Source organism: Poromitra crassiceps (genome assembly GCF_964638095.1).
Source record: "Poromitra crassiceps genome assembly, chromosome: 8".
NCBI lineage: Eukaryota > Metazoa > Chordata > Actinopteri > Beryciformes > Melamphaidae > Poromitra > Poromitra crassiceps.
In genome coordinates, this window is record NC_139629.1 from 34784026 (window position 1) to 34794429 (window position 10404).

Sequence of the window (10404 nt, forward strand, 5' to 3'; positions counted from 1 at the left end):
TTCCACATCTACCGGTTTCCCTGGAGCATCGTGCATCTAACCTACTAGGCCACGCCCATTTCTGTCTGTTAGATTTTCCGCCATTTTGAATTTGATCAAAAACCTACTTTTGCGAGCTCCTCTTAGACCGTTTGGCCAAATCACACGAAACTTTTTCTGGGTCATCTATAGACTACCCCGACCTAAAGTTATTAAAGGATTTTGGATACGTGAAACCGTTTTGAAATGATAAATCTCGAATCTTTTAATGAAACACACGCCAACACTAAATTGCCCACAACTCATTAACCGGTCAATTACAACTACTGCTGCTACTACTGCTACCACTCCCACTACTACCAACACTACTACTACTACTATTACTACTTCTGCTACTATTATTACTACTACTACTACTACTACTACTACTACTGGAAGTTGGAATGTAGCATTTTGGGTGGGGTTAATGTGTTTTGGAGTTCTGCATCTGCTGTAGCATAATACATAGTTGGTTTAGATGTCACACAGTAATGCCCGATCCACAAAGACTTGACACCCACGTTTTAATAAAAACAAGTTTATGCCATAATAAGGTTACATCCGTGCCTTGTCATTGCTGTGGAAGGATGGTCTAGGGGTAAAGTAGCAGACACCAAAGCTGGAGGTCCTGGGTTCAAACCACAGCCAGGTAACTTTTTTATTTTTTGAAAATGTAGAATAAAGGTTAATCTGGATATAATTATGTATAAAGCTGCTGAATACACACTGTGTACATAGCAGAATAACTGAATATGCCTATTCATGGTAACGTCATATTTTGACGTCATCTTGACATTCCTGTGTAGATGTCTAAATGATCCCCAAATCGGCTGTGATTTGACCTAGTCCTGGACGTCACTGAAAGATGATATCAGAACATCATCATGATGTAATTGTGTTTGCTGGGAGCCTTCTTTCAGATATATGAGAGGAAAAACATTCCAATACATTACTGTGTCTTCAGATGGGAAAGGTCCAAAAAGAGAATTCAATCTGAATTATCCTTGTCACTCATGTGCTCATTGTAACAGCACAACCCACACCAATTAGTTCAAACACCTCCATTCAGGGCAGACTTTTAATGGAAAGTGGTGCATTATGTGTGTAATACAAAAATGTCCTTAATGGTAAATGGACTGCATAACAAGCTGCCATGCAGGGTGCTGGCTATAGTCACCAAAAGCAATTTCAGGGATAAAACCCATCAACCTTCTCTAGTGGACGCCACTACGCCCTATGGTTTGATGTGTGTGTGGGAAAGACACAATGACAACTGAAAATTCTGATTTCAGAACACAAAAGCTCCATCATGAGACAAGAACTAACCTCTCCTGTTGCAAAACACGTTCTTGAACGCAGCCATCTCGAGCTAACATTTCCAAGATATTGAAAAAGTTCATGAAACACCGCAAAATAAGGAGGCAACATGTGGGGTTTTAATTACTGTTACTGACTTACCTATCCCACGTGGGGTTTGAACTTTGAGCCACAATGGTCTTTAGTTAGCATAAGTCATGAGTTTTACCAAGTGAGCTATCCAGACTGTTGTGTTTAACTTTGTAGACCATCTTATATGTATCTGCAGAGCCAGAGAAGTACTTGTCGTATTTACAGTATGTTCTACCCAAATACCACTTTCTGTCCAGATACTTAAAGGGAAATTGTACACAAAAACTGCTTTCTATCCAAGTACTACTTCAAGTCACAAGTACTTATGTGACCACAACACCCTGACTGACCCCATAACCCTTTACTGACCACTACATCCTTACTGACCTTGCTTGGACCCCGTCATCGCCGCTTGCGGCTATATTTATTATTATTATTATTATTATTATTATTATTATTATTATTATGGAGAAATATATTCATTGAGTTTTTCAGAATTAACACAACATATGCACTTATAAAGGTCTACACAGGCACAAATACACACACATAAAAAACAGCTATTCTTAAATATCAGTTATGTTGAATAACATCACATTATCTGTATACATTATAATACAGGTATATAAGTCTAATTTGTCACTGTACTGGAAACATGTTGAGAGAGGTTGAGAGGTATTATACTATAATAATAGTATATTATATAATAGAAGTAAACTTAATAACTCTGACTTTGAACCAAGTCTGTAGATCGGCCCAAGTTGTGCGAGTGTGTGTTTAGACAGAATAACGCCGGTGTGAGACTCCGCTTGTGGACTCGTCAGGGATTCTCCAGGTGAAATCTCTTGTCATGCGTCTCCTGTCACAGTTCAGTCATATAGTGTGAAAACTAAAACGACACAAAGACTCCTGATGACAAGACAACAAGTTGTGTAATCTGAACAGAAGAGTGACTGACGACTGACAACCGCCAAGCGGGTCATGAAAATCATTGTATAGCTCAATGCGAAGACAGTAAAAGTAGGGTTTGTTTGCTGTCAAAAAGGTGTAACTGCACTTATGCCCTTTGACACCTAGCAAAACCCCACTTTTGCCATTGACCAAGCCTTGTGGGTAGACTGGAGCATCCTAACAGCCCTGAGGTCAGCTCATAATGCATGCTGAGGTAAGTAATGCGGTAATAGCATTGCACCATGATAACACAATTTTTACTATCCTATGTTCTAATTCATATTCTAGGTCAATATTACATGAAGATAAATATGTTCATATTCCCATTAAATACTTAGGCCTATAGATTCAAATGTTATTTTATAATGTCAGGAGTGTGAGCTGGTCACAATGAGCTCTGCCTCTGATAGTAAGAGTTTTACAAGGGTTTTACAACTTCCTCTTCAGTCTAAGTTTCAGTTCAGTTTCCAGTTCTGACGTAGTCTTGAGTAGGAGTGTTGCTCGAAACGTCACGCAAATAATATCCTTCAAGCGGCAGCTAGTTGGTGTGCAGCAGATCCTACTTTTCAGTTCTCCCTTTCAGTTCCGCAAGGAAATGGTTACCCAATATTTCATAAAGGGCCTCTCCCCACCATCACATTTCAATAATTGATTTATGTCCACATAAATATAGAGTACAAAGGACATCAACACTAATAATGCAGTCAGATGCTGGGAGACAGTTAGTTACAAAAGTGCCTAGTTGGCAACCACAATAATGCGTAGAACAACAAAAAAGGAACACCACACAGGGTGATGGCAGTGGCAAGTTGACAAATACAGTTACACTGTAATACAAGATATTGGTTAGTATCCACTTCAAGGATACACACGCACACACACACACAGACGCACGCACATGCACGCACACGCACATGCACACGCACACGCACACACACACACACACACACACACACACACACACACACACACACACACACACACACACACACACAGACACACACACACACACCCTCTCACTCTCTCTCTCTCTCTCTCTCTCTCTCTCGACACACATGGACACATCCCCCACAAAAAGCACAAAACTCAATCCCCCAAACACTCCCACTTCACTGAAAAGTGGACATCTCTTCCGTGCTGGGGGTTTGCGCACTGTTGATTGTCTCCGAACGACTGATTCTCCTCTTAATCTGGCCCCGCCTGCAGGGCGACTTGTCCACCAGCTCGACGAGGTGCTTTCCTAAACTTCTGCACCATGAACACGTACAGGATGGGGTTGAGGCAGCTGTGAGAGTAGGCGATGGCCTCGGTGACCTGTATCACCCGCCTGATGGCCTTGCTGCTGTCGCACGCCGTGTACACCTGCAGCAGCTCCAAGGCTTTGAAGAGAGACGCCACATTGTAGGGCACCCAGCAGCAGAAGAACACGGCCACCACCAGGAGAACCAAGCGGACGGGCCGTTTCTTGTTCCTGGAGGCCTGGCTGCACCAGAGCCTCCGAAGGATGCAGGTGTAGCAGAAACCCATAATGGCCATGGGGATCAACAAACCGAGAACGTTCATTTTGAAAAGGCTGAAGACGCTCCAGAAGTGCATGCCGGATTCTCTGTACCATAAAGGGGCGCAGAAGCTAGACGTGTTGCCGTCTTTCTCCTGTACTCCAAGGAAGCTCAGGTCAGGGAAAGAAGCTGTAAATCCAGCCACCCAGGTAACGGCGGTCGCGACAATCCCAAAGGTGCGTGTCTGTGCCCGCGGGATGTTTTTCGCCGCGTGAACTATAGCCAGGTACCTGTCAACGCTCATCAGGGTGATGAAGAAGATCCCGCCGTAGAAGCCGATATAGTAGGCACCCAGGACCACCTTGCACATGGCGTCCCCGAAGGACCACCGGTCGTGGGCTTGGTGGGCGAGGAAGGGCAGGGAACACACCAGGAGGAGGTCGGCGAGGGCCAGGTTGAGGAGGCAGATCTCGGTCATGCTGCGGAGGCCCGCCCTGCAAGTGATGGCCAAGACGACCAGAGCGTTGCCCAGGAGGCCCACGATGAAGAAGACGGAGTAGAGGACGGGGACAAACTGGGCCCCGTGTCTCTCGTACACACACGGAGACATGTTATCTTCATTGGTGTAGTCCCAGTAGTCAGTGGGGTTCAGTTCTGTAGTAGGGCTGGCAGAGAAATAGAGGAGTGAGACAGCAGGAAAGACAGATGTATGATTCGGGAAGTTTCCAGTATTTCAGATCAGTTTTCTTTAGGTTGAAATACAGTATAGCTGGAAATATGGGAATACCAGATTGCTGTGCTTCAGCAGTTTCCATCCACATCCCTGTTCCTCCATTACTTCAATTTCTTTTCATACCCATACATTTCTGTCATACTTTCTTTCCTGACATACCCCCCCCCCCCAAATCAAAATAATAATAATAATAATGCAATAGAAATGGCGACTTACTGACATCTCTCCTGTCAAACAAAAGTGAAAAAGTCTCACCTCTCACTGCTGTTACCCAGATAACCGATGCTGATGTTGTTCATTTTGAAACACACTATATTGAGATACAAGACCAAATCAAACAGATGCTACTTCAGGCACATCCAGTTGGAATATGCCCTCTAGCAGACTAGCCCGCCTTTTTCTACTAAGGGCTGAGCTATTTTGGATAATGGTCATTGGTCAGACACGTCCTTCCTCTATTTAAGACTTGCTTTTACTTTCAATATCTCGGAACCATTTCCACATGTTTTCCACGTATTTGACCTGGAATGTTCTTTTCCTCTTTTCTAAACATGACTGTTTCATCATGGAGGCAGTGTTTGGCAACAACGCCCAGTGTTTCAAACACTGGGCTTCAATAGTCACTTATTCACACAAATGGCTCCATCTAGACAGAAATGCCTTACAACATTACATGGATTACAAGTCATTTTCCTACAGTTTTTTATTTATTTATTTATTTATTTATTTATTTATTTATTTATTTATTTATTTATTTATTTATTTATTTATTTATTTATTTTTAATCGTGAAGAAATGTCTTAGGACATGGATTACAAGTCATTTTCTTAAAAAAAAAATTATGGTACAAATTTTTTTCAAATTTCAACTAATCAAACTCATTTGCATGTTCATTGTTCTTTTTGATCAGAGGCTTCTTACAGAGAAGATGTCCTAATTCTCTGGTTCCAGCTTATCGAATGTGAAATTTTCTGGTTTCCTTAGATGGTAAATCATCTCTTAGTCCTCTGTGACAATATTCTCCTTTGTGTACTAGGGTTGGCACCCATCGACCTCTGACACTTCTACATCGGACCATCGTGATTATCTGTTCGAATAAAATTTTTGGCAGATTTAATCATAAAAAAGGCTATCTCCACCGACCGTGACGCACACGGGGACGCACAGGCGGCATTAAACAAGCGGCAAAGTGTACATTATCTCCAGTTCAGAGAAGCGGTAAAGCGGAGAGGAAGAGAAGATAAGCAGAAGTCGGTTGCGTTGTGAAAATGTTAAGAAAGAAGAAACTTCACGTTCTTTCTTGTTTTCAACCCAATGTAATGTTACAAGTCTTCAACTGTGAATTCAACTCGCCCGTTTCCAGGAACTCTCTCCATTACATACTGTGTAGGCTGCCTGCTGCTGTGTTTCTATCTCTCCTTAACGGAATCCAATGTTAGGTTCAAAACTGAGCCCACACAAATCTAACGTTAGCCGCCAGTAATTCTGCCCCTTTTCTGCCAGCTAGTTAAATTAAACACACACACGTTGTTGGTCACGATCTGTAACGTTAACATTTGATTGTTTTGCGCCTTTCAATATTGCTGGTAGTGATAGCCTACTGTTTGAATTGCCTGGCTCTGTGCTGTAGTAGCAGCCTATCCAAGCCCGCTGGTCTCTCATGACATGTAGAGCTCAGCTGTCCTGTTGTAAACTTGAACGTACATTGCAGTGGTGCAGCCAAACTGCACCGCATGGACTTCATAAATCATTAATTAACCCCACCCCCCGTCAACGACGATGCCAACGTCCATCGCGATGTTTCACTGTGGAACCATCGCGATGGTTATTTAGGTGACATCGCACAACCCTATTGTGTACCCTCTAACACATTACAGTTCTTTCATTTCAGTTTTAGCTGTTTTTCAGCACAGCTAATTTCTCCCTCACTTCAGCTGTTAATCACCTTCTGTGAGGGCTTTTGACTTACACGCAGCATTTCTACATGTTAACCTCAAGCTTTGGAACTTTGACCATGTTAGCCCTAGATATCTGACATCATAACAGTATCCCTGGAGATGATGTGCCATGGCTGCAGTTATGGAAATCGCCGGCTCCACGGGCTCCCAAAACCATGACTGACAGACAGACAGAAACTGCGCACCCACCTTGGTGCCATCGTGCAAATGTGCACCATCGGCTCATACTACATCAGAGTTGCTCGAGTGACACCACTGAAGACCCACCCTACTCTGCCTCTGATTTGTCGTTGAGTTTGTTCTGAGGGTAAGCCAATCAGAGGTAGAGTAGAAGTGACATGTCACATTTCTTTCCTCCACAGTTTAAACCTGTCAATGGTAAGAATGTGTCAATTTGAGAATAAAATAACATAAAATTAAAGAAAAAAGTATTTTATGTATTTAAAATACACAAAATACAAGGTCTGAAAGTATCTTGATACAAATTACATCTTATTTTTCTCGGTCCAGCCAAATACAAATGACAAAATACACAAATGTATTTTAAATACGTATTTGAAATACATGTATTTAAAATACTGCCCATCTCTGTGTGTGTGTGTGCTCGTCTGCTGGCAGACAGACAGACAGACAGACAGACAGGCATACAGTACATACATACATACAGTGGCGATTCTAGAGTCTGTAGGGGCCCTAGGCAAAAATTCCCTGGGGGCCCCTCCATCCATATCACCATCATTTTATTAATAACCTGACACCAATGAAAAATACATCAATATTATCATTGGAATTCCTCAAGTTCCTAGGACATCTTTTATTAGACTATTCATAACTTTCATACATGGTGCAAAGTTAACTTTTTTGTCCACCGGCCAAATGTCTAGTGAATGTTCAAATGTTACCAGCCACTCAGTGGATTAGCATTGTTTGTTGTTGGCTGGTGGTGAGTGAATCAAATCTACCTACCAGCCACTTGCAGATTTATATTTTATTACCAGCATTTGGCTGGTGAGTCGTGACTGGTGCTAATTGTGTGCCCTGCTTTCATAGAAATTAATAACTTAACTATTAGCTTAGCCAGGTTAACTAACAAACAAACAAACAAACAAACAAACAAACAAAAGTGACACCATTGCTAGCTGAATTTATTCAAGTATCTCCCCATAGGTTGCTATAGTAAAATAACAGCATTCAGTTATCTGCCTAATCAGTATCTGCTCCACTTGTTTTTCCCCACATCCTATTTTTTCTCTTTTGTTTTGACTTCCAGATAAATTCATTTACTTCATCCCATTCCATTTTGACGAGAATGAGTTACATACTTGACTTGAATTGAAAGTGAAAGTGAATTCACGTCATTCAAAATTGTCCAGGCCAGGGGATGACATGGAGCCCCTTTAGGGAGGTTTCAATGCCATTGCAAATTTTCCATTGGTTCTTTAATGGATAGGGGTTTGTGGTCACTGCTGTGGAGTAAAGTTTGTCAGGCCTCAGGGGGCCCTAATGGACTGGGGCCCCAAGCAGTTGCCTGCCTTGCCTGTTCACAAGCTGCCCCTCTGCATACATACATACATACATACATACATACATACTGTACATACATACATAGGCTACATATGTAGGTTTGCCCTTTTATGTGTTAGATGACAGGCAGATAAAATTTCAAAGTTTAGTTTAGTAGTTTGTCATTGCACCAATTCATCAAGGCAGATCATTTGCATCTCACTGTTTCAGCAATATAGACAGTTCAGAATAGGAAAGGTTTTACTGAGGAAAGAGACTGAACAACAAGCGCCTAAAAGTCCTCTAACTCACTCTGAAGTTAATGGTGAGAGTGTGCCGTCTAGTGGTCATATCTGTGCTTGCAGGCATAAACATGGTGCTATTGCTTTGCAAATAACGACACCATTTACTTCAGAAAATCCTTGAATATAAAAAAGTCCAAAGTCACAGTGTGTATCACAATTTCCCGTCCAATTAATCACGTGATATTCCCATTCACCTAAAATGTCAGTGCAAATGTTGGAAATGATAAATGGTAAATGGTAAATGGCCTGCATTTATATAGCGCTTTTATCCAAAGCGCTACAGTCAGTAGGTACATTCACCCATTCACACACCCATGGTGGCAGGTTACCACGCAGGGTGCTGGCACACCAACGGGATCAATTTGGGGTTCAGTGTCTTGCCCAAGGACACTTCGACATGCAGACTGGAGGAGCCGGGAATCGAACCACCGACCTCTTTTATCCAAAGCGATTAGTGGACGACCTGCTCTACCTCCTGAGCTACAAAAAAAAAAAAAAAAAAAAAAGTAAATTATAATAATAATAAAAAGAAAGAAAGAAAGAAAGAAAGAAAGAAAGAAAGAAAGAAAGAAAGAAAACCAATTTTACTTTAAACAAGTCAAAAACACTTCCATCCTCTCTTTTATTAAAGGGACAATCCCAATGGCCAGGGGCCAGCGTGCTCTCCTTAAATCAACCCGGGTTGGAGTAGTGATTACACTACCTCCCCCTGTGTAGCTGTCGCTGGCCAGGGGGGAATCGAACCCGGGTCGCTGGAACTCCCTATTTTTATCAAAGTCGAACACGCTAACCAGTGGGCCAAGGAGACAGTCCCATCTCATCTCTGTCCCTGCAGCAGTGTGGACCATGATGACACAGGAGGACGTAGGGTGACGCCCCCTCCCCGTGAGCTCTCCTCATTGGTTGGAAAGTGAAGTCACATTCGGGGCTCTCCCTATTATAGTCTACTGAAAACTCTCATAATATAGCAGAAATAGTTTATTATCTATCACGAACAAAACTTTGTGATAGACTCAAGCATAATTCACACAAAACATTTCTTACTCAAGACATCTTTGTGGTTAAAATGAGCCGCTGCCACCTGCAGATGCTGATGATACATCACAGGGCAAACTAAAGTGGCAAAGTTTTTTTTAAAGCTCAGGTTTTCAGTAGGCTAGAAGTTCAATTGTTTATCTTGTAGCCTACACAACAGTATAGTATACTGTCATCCATTGAAAGGAAATAGGGCCATCCCCCACCGCTCAGCAGCGCGTTGGAGCTCCCCCCTTGCTGCGTGTGCATCGTGATCGGTTGCACACGCACGCACGCACGCACGCACGCACGCACGCACGCACGCACGCACACACACACACACACACACACACACACACACACACACACACACACACACACACACACACACACACACACACACACACACACACACACACACACACACACACACACACACACACAGTCTCACGGAGGAGGGAGAACGCAGGCAGGGTCACCTTCTGTCATTGCATTGTGAAGGAGAACACTGAATAGCGTGCAGCATACTAGCTGTTTGGATATAGCGCACCTCACCATCCCCGGTAAGTCCGTCTGTGTAGCAGGTTCTGGTCCTTGTCGATGCCACATTGCAGCATTGAGAAGATGCGCTGCAAATAGGGCGACGCGGGGATAACGGAATCTCGTATCGTTCCCCACCGCTTGGATATTGTCTCCCCCCCCCCCCTCCTCTGTAGCTTCTCTGGTACCGACCAAGTTAACGTACAACAGCTTCGTAAAGCAAGTTATAGTTGTTGTTTTGAGATGCATGCGTCATTTTATGTGGTGTAGAACCTGTACTCTGTCAGTAGTGAAGAAGACACTGTAGTGTAGTAGACCATCTTGCATCATCTTGGACCTACTATCTAGGCTTTCTTCGCCAACGAAACTAGTTCGTGCTTGATTTTATTTGGGTTATGCATGATCATTCATGTGCAATTCCCTTTCAAATCATGCAAGGCTCCATGTAGGGTGATTTCTGTCATGTTCGCCTATACGTGATGTTTCTCTTGCCC

The 10404-nt window shown here is 42.8% G+C and overlaps 1 pseudogene across 1 annotated transcript; it reads right to left on the bottom strand.

The window, feature by feature from the left end:
• Positions 1–3467: 3467 nt before the first annotated feature.
• On the bottom strand, positions 3468–4452 carry LOC310780674 (C-C chemokine receptor type 8 pseudogene; annotated as a pseudogene). Its single transcript has one exon. The product of its transcript is annotated as a C-C chemokine receptor type 8 pseudogene (transcript).
• Between the last annotated feature and the right edge of the window lie 5952 nt (positions 4453–10404).